The sequence below is a fragment of the Aythya marila genome (assembly GCF_965140915.1).
Source record: "Aythya marila genome assembly, chromosome: 1".
NCBI lineage: Eukaryota > Metazoa > Chordata > Aves > Anseriformes > Anatidae > Aythya > Aythya marila.
This window is the reverse complement of record NC_139042.1, coordinates 37774731-37788066: the sequence shown is the minus strand read 5'-3', so window position 1 is coordinate 37788066 and position 13336 is coordinate 37774731.

Sequence of the window (13336 nt, the reverse complement as noted above, 5' to 3'; positions counted from 1 at the left end):
CTCTTTGGGCCCAGCTATCCAGCCAGTTTCTAAGCCAACGAAACATGTGCTAGTCCAAGCCAAGAGCAGCCAGTTTCTTGAGGAGAATGCTGTGGGAGACGGTGTCAAAAGCCTTGCTGAAGTCAAGGTAGACCACATCCACAGCCTTTCCCTCATCCACCCAGCACATCACTTTGTCATAGAAGGAGATCAGGTTCGTCAAGCAGGATCTGCCTTTCATAAACCCATGCTGACTGGGCCTGATAGCCTGGTTGCCCTGCAAGTGCTGCATGATGACTCTCAAGAGGATCTGCTCCATGAGCTTCCCTGGCACTGAGGTCAAACTGACAGGCCTGTAGTTTCCTGGGTCTGCCCTCCGGCCCTTCTTGTAGATGGGCGTCACATTTGCTAGCCGCCAGTCAACTGGGACCTCCCCCGATAGCCGGGACTGCTGGTAAATGATGGAAAGTGGCTTGGCCAGCTCCTCTGCCAGTTCTCTCAGTATCCTCGGGTGGATCCCATCTGGCCCCATCGACTTGTGCACATCCAAGTGCCGTACCAGGTCACCAACCAGTTCTTCGTGGATAGTGAGGGCCACATCCTGCTCCCCATCCCCTTCCACCAGCTCAGGGTACTGAGTATCCAGAGAACAACCGGTATTGCCGCTAAAGACTGAGGCAAAGAAGGCATTAAGCACGTCCGCCTTTTCCTCGTCTTTTGTAACTAGGTTTCCCCCCGCATCCAGTAAAGGATGGAGATTCTCCTTAGTCCTCCTTTTTGTGTTGATGTATTTATAAAAATGTTTTTTGTTATCTTTAACTGCAGTAGCCAGATTGAGCTCCAGATGAGCTTTGGCCTTCCTAATTTTGTCCCTGCACAGCCTCGCAGGGACATGTACTGTCTCTGTTTGAGTGGGGAGGATGAGACTGCCAGAATTCCTCCAATGATACTCCTCTGTTTCTGCAAGGATAAAGTGGCTGTTACTCTTTGTAAGCTTTCTCCCAAAGCTTGCTTTAGTCAGTTGCCTTTATATCATCAGTCTCCTGGTTTGGTCAGTGCCTATGTAAACCAATTGAATATTCTTTATTTGACCAATGATGATTTAAGAGAATAAGATAATTCTCTTATCTGCCATTGGTGATTAAATTGAAACATTTATTTTGGATATCAATTTTCAGACAGAATTATTTAATTCTTCATGTTACTTTCAGGTTGCTGAAGTCACTAATCTCCAGGTAAGTGTTGTTTACATCCATTTACCAACTATATTTGAGGTCAATTTTAGGAAGCTTAATCAAAATTAAAAGTCTAACTAATAGACAGACCTAGGTACCTTCAGTAGGAAATTGACATTCTGCATAGGGTGAAAAGAGCTCTGGAAGAGCTTATGTCTCTTCATCAACTGGAAAGGAAATTTTGGAAATTGTTAAAATAAATATAGGCTCTCAACTTCATGATCATTGTGATATTTAAAGGTAGATGGGCTGAATTTAAGCCTTTATGAATGTAAAGAAAAAATGTTATTGAGATTCTGGACTCTAGAGTTAGGCGAAGCAGAGCAATGCAAAAGTGTAAATGCATTGTGAAGCCACTTTCCAATTTTAGGCTCATTATTTACAAGACCTTTTTTTTTAAAAAAAAAAAAAATCATCTGATTTTAAACTTCTGATTCATACTAAAAAACCTGAGACAACTTCTAACTTCTAATTTGCTAGAGTATAGGAACATATATTCCAGCCGTGTCTCAGCTCCATAGATTAACAAGACTCAGGAAATTAACAGTTCCTTTTTTTACTTACTGATTTCAGTAAAAGAAAAAACAAGATTTTCTGAGTGAAAGAGCATCATGCTATGTTTTGCATTTTTGGAATATCAATATCTTTATTTTCATCACTATATGTCTTCTTTCAAAAAGTTATCAATAAAGGAATTTTATTTATTTTTTTTTTTTTTTTAGAAATGAACGTATGTTTCTTTTCTCCAAATACATGAGCACCTGGGTTAGTTTTCCCTCATTATTTTCTTTCTGCATTTTTCTATCACTTCTGCAGTCTGAAGAGGATAAAGATGTAATTTCACTCCCTTCTCTTCAGAACATTTTTATGTTTAAATTCTATTGTGGATATAGTCTCCAAGCACTTAATACTCCAGTAGATAAACACTATATTCAAAACAGACTGCTTTTAAACTTAAATTATACTGGTACCCAACTATAAACTGAGTGGAAGGTTAAAGTATGTATTCAAACAATTGCTGAAAACCAATTTTACCTAAGTATCCTCTGTGTTCATTGAGAAGATTCTAATCAGAGACAAAAGTAGGTGTGGTAACATGATAAAAGGAAAACAGCTTCCAATTTTCTTCCTTCCATCTAAAGAATAGATTTATTTTGATACATAGAATTGATTTTGTTGTTGTTGTTGTTTAACAATGAAATGATGACTAATATTTGGTAATGACTAAATATTAAATGTTTTAATTTATTTTACTTTATTAAACACATGTATAAATCAGTTTAAATGAGATCTGTGGTGAAAAATCTTGTCTTCCTCTTTTTTTTTTTTTTTTTTTTTATAATTTTATGTACAACATTCTCCTGCTAGTCAGTATTTATTAATCAATAAGTTGTTGCCAAGAAAGCTAAAGTCAAACAAACAATAGTCATAATTCATGTGTGGATGTGTCCAATTGCTATAGAGCGCATAAATTGTATTCACAATACTGGCAAGTTTTCCTAAACAAAACAAAACAAAACAAAACAAACAAAAACTTGTTTTGGAGCTGTATAATGGCATATAACTGCATCATTGATGAGACTGGCACAGAAACAGCATTGGTTTGTGCCCTGAAGACAGAAAAAAACAAAACAAAACAAAACAAAACAAAACAAAACAAAACGAGGAAAGAAAAAAAAATCAATGTTACTCAAGAAGAAAGAAAAAGATGCCTTTTGAATGAGAAGATGGTTAAAAATCAGCAGAACATGGATACTCTTGGCAAACAAACAAAAAATACAAAGCACTTTTCTAGTTCTTTTGTAGACCATTGCACTTTTTTTCTTTTTTTTCTACAGCTTTTCATTCCTTCTTCCTTGTATTTCACACTCTTATCTGCAATTTTGGAGCTCTAATGGTGCACAGAGGCTTATTTTAAAAGCCCACATCCAATCTTGCTATATCTCCCTTGGATCCTACCTGCTTTACCTCCCTTCGTTTTAGTTTCTCTTCTTCATCTCATGTCATCTTTTCATTATTAATCTTTTTTTTTTTTTTTTTTTGACTTTGATTATTTTCACATATGCTGTGGCTTCCCCAAACTTAAATAATAACCTTAATCATCTAACCTTACTACAACTTAATTTCTCATTGGTCTCTTACTTTTCGCAACCCCCTGCTCCTAAAAACTTCCTTTTAGGTATTTATAGAGAGCAGTATCGTCTCCCCTGAGCTTCCTCTTCTCCAGACTAAACAACTCAAGCTCCCTCAACCGCTCCTCATTGGGCTCGTGTTCCAGGCCCTTCACTAGCTTCGTAGCCCTTCTCTGGACATGCTCCAGGGACTCAATGTCCTTCTTGTAGTGAGAGCCCCAAAGGGTGCATATCTTTTAGTTTAAATTTCCCTGAAAATAATACAATTATGCATGCTGAAATTGCTCTGTGAGGCAAATCAAGGTAAAGTGGGGCCAGGTTTAGGATTAACACAGATTTGCTTCAAAAATATATTTTTCTCCCAATTTCTATTTCTTGTTAATTTTAAATTAAACAATATATATATTTTCCTTCTTGTAATGAGGGCCCCAAAGGTGAACACAGTACTTCAGATGCAGCCTCACCAGAGCAGAGTACAGGGGGGCAATCACCTCCCTGGTTCTCCTGGCTACACTATTCCTGATACAAGCCAGGATGCCATTGGCCTTCTTGGCCACCTGGGCACACTGCTGGCTCATGTTCAGGTGACCATCCTGGCACCCCCAGATCCTTTTCCTCTGCACGGCTATCCAGCCACTCTCCCCCAAGCCTGTAGCGCTGAATGGGGTTGTTGTGGCCAAAGTTCAGGACCTAACACTTAGACATGTCAAGCATATTCTCAGACTTAATAGTTTTGAACAATGTGGTATTTAGCGCACGAGCGACTGCTATGCAAATATAAATCTATGATCTTTAATACTGTTTATAATACATGATAGTTCACTATAACATGAAGCTTGCTTTGTTTGTAAGAGAAGATATTCTGTTAGTATGTATGGTGGAATTAGCTCTGCAAAAGAGGCCTACAAAACAATTACTTTTGCTGCCTAACTTCAAAGGTAAAGAATTTATAGAGACACACGGATATATATTCAGAGACCAGAATTTTAAAACTTCATCATGTTTACAAACAAACACCTTCTTGCTGATTTTCCCAAACGTCATGGTTAGATTTTATTTTTATTGTTTCTTATATTTTTTATATCTCTATTAAGTCTGTTTTATTTCTATGGAATAATTAACAATGAGTTTGCAAAAACAAAAAAAATGTTTAATGGTGAAGCAAGCCTTCTAAATAGGGAGAAAAAGTAATTTATTGCATGCGACAGTTCAAAAAGGAACTCTGATGTTATTTAGTAAAAGAAAAACCTTCAGAAAAGTTTCTCCCCCTATTGGATTTTGGTGCCCATTTGCATTTTGTTCAGTGCTGCTAATATGGTTTGCTTCTAAGTGTTGCACTATTGGGACAAAGCTCATTTTCCACTGTAACATTCAATAGTGTTACGGGCCACTGATTACAGGTCATTAAGGATCAGAGGATTTTGATACTGTGGAAAAGGATTTGAAGAAATGTGGTACTGCAGAAAAGGAATTGGAAAAAAAAAATAATTAAAAAATGGGGGGGGGGGCATGCTGTCTTGAAAATTAAGTTATTCAACAAAACAAGACAAAAAGAACACTTTTTAACCTCCCTGCATTTAACAAAGCATGGACTCAAAATGTATTTGACAAACAAAAAATATTAGTAAATATTATTACCCATAACATCATTACTAATTTAACAGAATATCATTATTGCTTTGCCCTTATGCTTTCCAAAAGAAGGAAAAAAAAATCCAGAAAAACATCATCCACTCTTTTCTTAGGTTTAGGGTTCTTAGGTTACTTTTCCCCTTTTTACTCTGTTGTAGTTTATTCATACAAAGAGTCAGCATAAAGTCATCAAAATGTTGAAATTAGTTTCTACACAAAATAAATAAACAAGTAAAAATAATAAAGTTCCATGTTTTGACAATGATCATTATACTGATCTGAAATGATAATACAGAATATTATCTAATATTTTATGATGAATATTGTGCTTTAATTATCCATTAATATCAAATTAATTATCCATTAATTAATTTGATAATGAAAATTAAAAAAGCTAAGATCTTAAATTTAAATGCAGAATATAACATTAGGAAAATAACACACTAGCAAAAGCTGTACTTACAGCACTGTTGAAATATCAAAATTTCAACCATTTGCAAGCTCTTTTTCAACATTCTTGTGTTGGATTTTTACATTTATGGATATCTTGACTTTTTCCAATATAAATTTTATTTTGAATGTAATTAGGTTTGAACATAATTGCAGATTAATTGTGATTACTAATGGCTTGATACAGGGGATAGATATATTATTTTTATGTTATTTATGTTTGTCAGAGCTAATTATCCTAGGATCTTTTCATGTTTCTAATACTTTGATTACATACGTAAAGATAAACTCATGACATCTTTGTGCTGATGAAAAATAGAAAGCTCTGTTTTTCTCTGATTCTGTGCAAGCACTCTAATGACAGAACAGTTATATTTTGACTTTATATGAAGTAGAGGAATTTTGGGCACAGGAACACAGATATTTTATAAATTATCTAGTAGACCATTAACACTGAGGTAAGGAACAATGAATATTGATAGAAGCTTATTTTTTTTTTGTAAAAGGAAAGTGGCCTGTGGCAGAGAGTTTTTTCCAAAATTATGAACAGCACTGATGAGATTGCCAAAAAATATTCTTAGATTCCAGTCTATTGCCTTATTATCACATACTTTTAATAAATGCTTGATACATACCACAGAACTCTAGCTCTGGTGTGACCATTGTTTTTAGCAACAGACTGATTATGGACTTAGAAAATATTTAGTTTTTAGGTTATTTTACTGGTAGATTACATTTTATTGCTATTTTGTGACATAACAGGACACTGAAAAGGAAGATAGAATCTTAAATCATGTTTGCTCTTCGATGCAAGAATTCACAAAATATACCGTTGAACTGCTACTAGTGCATTGTTTTACACTCCCAGTTATCTTAATTCAAGGACTGCTTATCAGAATAATCAATTTGCCTTAGGAATGAGTATTCCCTTCTCTTAGATATGAAGGGAAGATGTTCACAGCCTCATTTGTGCACTTGTACACTGCATTTTTAATTTTTAATCTCATAGTACAGACAGAACCTAAATAGCATATAGCTATATATGCTTGGCAATGTTCTGTGCATAGAGTATGCGCAGTATAAAGCATTTCTTAGGTGGTTTTTTTTTGTTTGTTTGTTTTAAATTATGACCTCATCAATTCCAATATCACAGCAGTATAAAATTCTTCAACAGCGGTGTCTTTACTGAAGTGCCAGAACAAACTGTTTATTGATACATATAAGGGATAAGTAGCAGAGTAACTCAGCTAATTGGTAGAGAAGATTCTGGTTTGATGTTCCAAAACATTTCATCACACTATTAGATCTGGAGATGGGTATAAATTCACTCTGGAGAAACACAGGTGAATAATACTGAATTTGTAAGGGAGAATTCAAAGTAGAGTAACAGAATTTCTAAGTAGAAATCCACACTTCCTTGTATCTTCTTTTCATTTAAAAAGTTTCCATTTTATCATAAATCTCAGCAACATGATAGGTTTATCTTTTCCACTTTCACAGTTTTGGTGTCCTTAGATTAAAAAGAAATAAAAAAATAAAGGTAAAGGAAAAGTCAATACATACATTGACTTAATACATTGACTTAATATATATATTAAACAGGATGCTGTGATGTTTTCACTCACATTAATTACTAGATAAGATCCACCATGCCACTCTCTCACTCCCTCTCTTCAAGGGAAGAGGGGCAGAAAATGTAAGGAACTATGGCTTAAGGGTTGTGATAAAGACAGACAGATTCCTTTATCAATTACTGTCATGGGCAAAATAGATTCAGAGTAGGGAGATTAATATAATGTCTTGTATATTGCAAACAGACTAGAGCAGTGAGAAATTAAAAGCAAGAAAAACCACCTTCTCCCATCCACCATCTTCTATCTCATGCCCCAAGGCAGTGCAGGGGAACAGGCAATGAGAGATACAGTCAGTCCATAGCACTTTGTTTTCTGCTGCTCCTTCATCTTCACCCTCTTCCCCTGGTCCAACATGGAGTCCCTTCTACAGGATGCTGTCCTTCCTACATGGGCTTCCCATAGGCAACATCTCTTCAAGAGCAGCTCCAAAATGAGTCCATACCACGGGGTCCATCTGTCAGTAGCAACTGCTCCTGCATGGGTCCCCCACAGGCAGCAGCTCCCCCAGACCTCTGGCTCCTGTGTGGGCTCCTCTCCACAGGATGCAGCTCCAGTCCAGAATCTGCTCCTGCAGGAGCTCTCTATGGGCTGCAGTATCCTGGCCACATCCACCTGCTCCACCATGGCCTACTCCATGGTCTGCAGTGTAGATCATAAGATAAAATAATAAAAATAATAAAATCATAGAATCATATCTTCACAGAATCATAAAATCATAGAATCATAGAATGGTTTGGGTTAGAGGGGACTTTAAAGATCATCTAACTCCACCCCTCCCCGCTATAGGCAGGGATGCTACCCATTAGTCCAGCCTGACCTTGAATACCTCCAAGGATGTGAGGCATCCACAATTTGTCTGAACAACCTGTGCTAGTGCTTCACTGTCCTTACAGTGAAGAATTTATTCCTAATGTCTAGTCTAAATCTATCCTCTTTTTGTTTAAGACCATTCTCTCTTGTCCTATCATTATCTACCCGAGTAAGGAGTCCTACTCCATCTTTTTTATAAGACCACTCTAAACATTGAAAGTTTGCACTGAGGTCTCCCTGGAGCCTTCTCTTTCCCATGCTGAGCATCCCCAGCTCTCACAGCCTTTCTTCATAGGAGAGGTGCTTCAGCCCTCTGATCATCTTTCTATCTGCTCTACCTTGGTACCTCATGGGGCACAGGGGGACAGCCTGCTTCACCATGGGCCTCTCCACAGGCTGGTCTATGACTCTACTCCTCTCCTTTCAGTAATATGTTTCACCTCTACAGATTTCCAGGTACTGCTTCCTTTTGCTTTAGGGAGGCCTGATCAAATTCATTACTTCCAGGAAAGTGTAAACAGTAGCGAACAGAGAAGTCAGGAAGCAGATAGAGAGTTGGTGTCCCTTCAGACTGCGCTTCTACTCTTCTGGGAACTGTTCTACAAGGCCTAGCAACACTGGTGAAGGGACAGTAAGAATGCAACTGGAACAGTCTATAGCTGTAAAGAAAAAAAAAAAAAAAAAAAGGATTTAGTTTAAAATAAACAGAGGGTTTGAGTTTGCACTCTTCTAGACCAAACTCCTAAATGACGTGTTATAAAATTAGCAAAACATTGAAATTTTATGCATTCAGGCTGGACAGGACAAGGGGGAATGGGCTTAAGTCGCGCCAGGGGAGTTTTAGGTTGGATCTTAGGAAGAACTTCTTTGCCAAAAGGGTTGTTAGACATTGGAATGGGCTGCCCAGGGAAGTGGTGGAATCACCATCCCTGGAAGTCTTTAAAAGACGTTTAGATGTAGAGCTTAGGGAAATGGTTTAGTGGGGACTGTTAGTGTTAGGTCAGAGGTTGGACTCGATGATCTTGAGATCTCTTCCAACCTAGAAATTCTGCGATTCTGTGAAGAAATTCTCTATTCCCCTTTCTATCTCTGAACTGCAGTAATAAGATAAAATAAATGTGGGTTCTGAGTCTTCATTGTACTTTACATAAAAGATACGTGATTTGTTTAGTTGGGTTGTGGTTGTTTTTTTTTTTTTTTTTTTTGATGTTGGTTTTACTTTTTGTTATTGTTGTTGTTGTTGATTGTTAAATTCTCTTTACAGTCAGATATTGATACATTTTAATATAACTGCCATCATAGAGCTACCTTTCATTTTGTTCTTTCTCTTACATGTGATTTCATTAAGTTGATAAAGAATGTGAAAATGTTGGTTTTACATATTCCTATTTTATGCTATCAGCATTTAAATGAAGAGCATGTGCTTACAAATATGTGTATTGAATTTATGAAATTAAAGCGATAGCTGTATAATTAAATTACATTTATTTAGTTGGTATAATTAATATTTTATGATTATATGAACTAGTACTGATAATTAAATTGTGTAATTTAAACATTTGCTAAGAAATTAGCAGACAATTATGTCTTATAAAATGATATGGGACTAAGAAGATATTATGCTAAAACGACATTAAAAATCAAACCTAACAATAAATAGGAAAGGAAAAAATGAGAGAATGTAAAAAAGATGCTTTATGTATTCCATACTGCTGCTCCTCAGTATAATATTTAGGCCATTCATAGTCAAGTCAAAATTCCTAAAAGAACACTGTAAACAAGGAAATCTGAAAATTGACCATATTAGTTTATATTTGCCACACTAACACTCATTAAATCAATAAAACTCTTTACTTTTCTCCAGTATCTATGTAGAAGGTAGGTTTAAATGAGAATACAGTAAAATTTTCCTGAGTTCTCAATAGTTTACATCTTAGGAAGCAGGATGACCAGAGATAACATTGGTCCATTACTTGATAAGGATGGTCAAGTCAAAAATATGGATGTAGACAAAGCAGAGAAATTTAATTCCTCCTTTTCTCTGTCGTCAACACCAATGACAGGCTCTGAAGAACCATAAGTGTGGGAATGATAAATTCCCAGCCAACTCTGAACTTCTGCGAGATTTGATGCTTCAGCTGGATGTACAGGTTTGTGAGACCCAATGGAATTCACCCCAGGGTTCTCAGAGAGCTAGCTGATGTCATCACGAGACCTCTCTCAATTGGTTTTCAACAGCCTTGGGAGTCTGGAGAGGTCCCAGTTGACAAAGCTGGCAAATGTGGACCCGTTTTCAAGAAGAGCAAGAAAGCACACCCTGGTAATTACAGGCCTGTCAGCCTCACTTCAGTGCCTGGTAAAATTATTGAGAAAATTATTCTGGGAGTTACTGAAAAATACCTGAAAGACAATGCCATCACTGATCACAGCCAACACAGGTTCACAAGATTAAAGTCCTGTTTAATGAACTTAAGTGCCTTTTATGACAAGATCACTCAAGTAGTTGACCAAGGGAAGTCAGTGGATGTAATATTTTGGTTATCAACAGAGATTTAAATACTGTTTCTCACTATCCTTCTGGACAAAATGTCCAGCACACATGACCAGGAAAGGTGGGTGAACAGTTGACTGATGGGTTGGACTCAAAATGTTAGAGGAAATGGGATTATCAGGCTGGAAGACGGTCACCAGTGGGCTCTCACAGGGATCAATTTTAATGCTGGTCCTCTTTAATATTTTCATAAATTCCTTGAATACAGAACCTGAAGGTATACTAAATAAGCTTGTGTTTAACACTAAATTGAGACGACCTGTTGTCTCCATTGAGGGAGGTGAGGCTTTACAGAGAGATCTGGACAAATTAGAAAGATGGGCAATCACCAACTGCATGAAGTTTAACAAAAGCAAGTGCCAAATTTTGCACCTGGGAAGGGGCAACCCTGACTATATGTACAGACTGGGGGATGAGACACTGGAGAACAGCCCTGCAGAGAGCGGTCTGGGGGTTGTGGTTGATAGTAAGCTGAATATGAGCCAGCAGTGTGCCCTGGCAGCCAAGAGGGACAACCATATCCTGGGGTGTATCAAGCACGGCATTGCTAGTCAGTCGAGGGAAGTGATTGTTCCTCTCTGCTCTGTGCTGGTGCAGCCTCACCTTGAGTACTGTGTGCAGTTCTGGGCAACACAATATAAGGACATAAAACTATTAGGAATGGTAACAAGATTGTGAAGGGTCTTGAAAGCAAGACATCAGGAGTGGCTGAAGTCACACAGTTTGTTCAGCCTAGAGAAGAGGAGTTTGAAGGGAGTCCTCATTGTGGTATACAGCTGTCTCATGAGGGGAATGGAGGGGCAAGCACTGATCTCTTCTCCCAGGTGACCAGTGATAGGACCTGAGAGAACTACATGAAGCTGCAACACAGGAGGTACAGGTTGGATATTAGGAAAAGTTTTTTTCAGAAAGACAGTGGTTATGCACTGGGACAGTCTCCCCAGGGAAATGGTAATGGCAACAAGGAGAGTTCAAGATGCATTGGGACAAGAATTAAACATTAAATATATGGTTTGCTTTTGGGGTAGTCCCATGTGAAGCCAGGTAGTTGGACTCAGTGATTCTTGTGTGTCCTTTACAACTCAGAATATTCTACAATTTTATGATTCTATGATTCAGGGTGGGCTGGTAGTTTATCATTTCCACCATCATGGTCCTTCAGCTCAAGGAACCCAGGGTCCCGAAGCCCACCATCGGTGTTGAAGACAGAGGCAAAGAAAACATTAAATCTCTCTGCTTTGCCTATCTTCTTGTTTGTGAGGTGAACATCCCAATCAAGTAGCACACCTATGTTTTCTTTGGTTCTCCTTTTTCTGTTCACATATTTTAAAAAGCCCTTTTGATTGTTTCCCACAGTCCTGGATAGCTTCAACTCTAATTGGGCTTTGGCCACATGAATTTTCTCCCTACAAAGGCAAACAGCGTCCCTGTAGTCTTTCTATGGTGCCTGACCCTGCTTTCAGCAGCCATACACTTTCTTTTTTTGCCTAAGCTCCAGAAGATCCCTGGTCAGCCAAGCTGGCCTTCTGCCCCTCCCACTTGACTTCTGATATTTTGTGATTACCTGATCCTGTGCTTTTAGGAGGCAGTGCTTAAAGACTGACCAACACTGAAGGACGTCTTTCCAAGGAGACCTTACTAACTAGTTCTCTGAGCAGCCTGAAGTCTACTCTCCCCACATGCAAGGTTGAAGTTTTGGTGGCAGTTTTCCTTCTGTCACCAAATGTTTTAATCTCAACTGCTTCATGGTCACTGTGACCAAGACTGCTGCCAATTGCCACATTACCCACAAGACCCTCTCTGTTCTCAAGCAACAGACCTGGACGGCACCTTTCTAGTTGGCTCCCTTAGTACCTGCATTAAGAAGTTTTCATCAAGGTGCTTTAAGAATCTCCTGAAACTCTTTGTGTTGGTTGTGTTATATTCCCAGTTAAAGTCCAGCAAGTTGAAGTCCCCCATAAGGACAAGGGCAGTAGGGTTTTAGGTAACTTCTAGTGCCTTGAAGAACAATTCACAGGTGTCACCATCATGTAGTAGACACCCACAAGGACATCCTCTTTAATTGTTCATCCCTTAGTCCTTACCCAGAGGCTCTCAACTTTGTCATTGCCAACTGCAAGCTCTACACAGTCCAGCCCCTCCTTCACGTACAGAGCCACCCCCCCACACACCACCTCACCTACCCTACCCATCCCTCCTGAAGAGCCTGTAACCATCTATTGTAACATACCAGTCACAAGACTCATCCCACCTGGTTTCACTTATGCCAGTGATATTGTAGATCTGAGACTGGGACAATACTTCTAGCTCCTTTAGCTTGCTCCTCATGTTGCGTGCATTGGTGTAAAAGCACTTCAAATGGCCCTCATTGTATGCAGCACCTTGTGGGGCACACTGAAGGACCTCACTAGCACACAGCCCCTCTGATTCTGGCACTCCATCCCATAGCTTATCACCCGCAGGCTTGGTTTTATCCCTTTCCCCCTTCAAATCTAGTTTAAAGCCCTAACGAGTCATCTCAGAAAAGGAACATACATATTTTAGAAAATATTTAATTTTTCTTTTCCTCATTATTTAGCCTCCTCTCGTTTCCTCTCCTCTCGTCTCCTCTCCTCTCGTCTCCTCTCCTCTCGTTTCCTCTCCTCTCGTCTCCTCTCCTCTCGTCTCCTCTCCTCTCGTCTCCTCTCCTCTCCTCTCTCTTTTTAAAATGTTTTATTTAGACTGAGAAGAAAAATATTTGAAGAAGAATTCTTTTTACACATCATCCTTTTAAATTTATGGGTGCCACTCAAGAAGTGTCAGAAGTTCAAAACTTTTAATGTTCAAATAAAAGTGCACAAACTGAAGTGAGACATCTGCAGTGATACTGAATCATCAGTAAAGTGAATCCAACAGATATCCTGTATGTTGCAG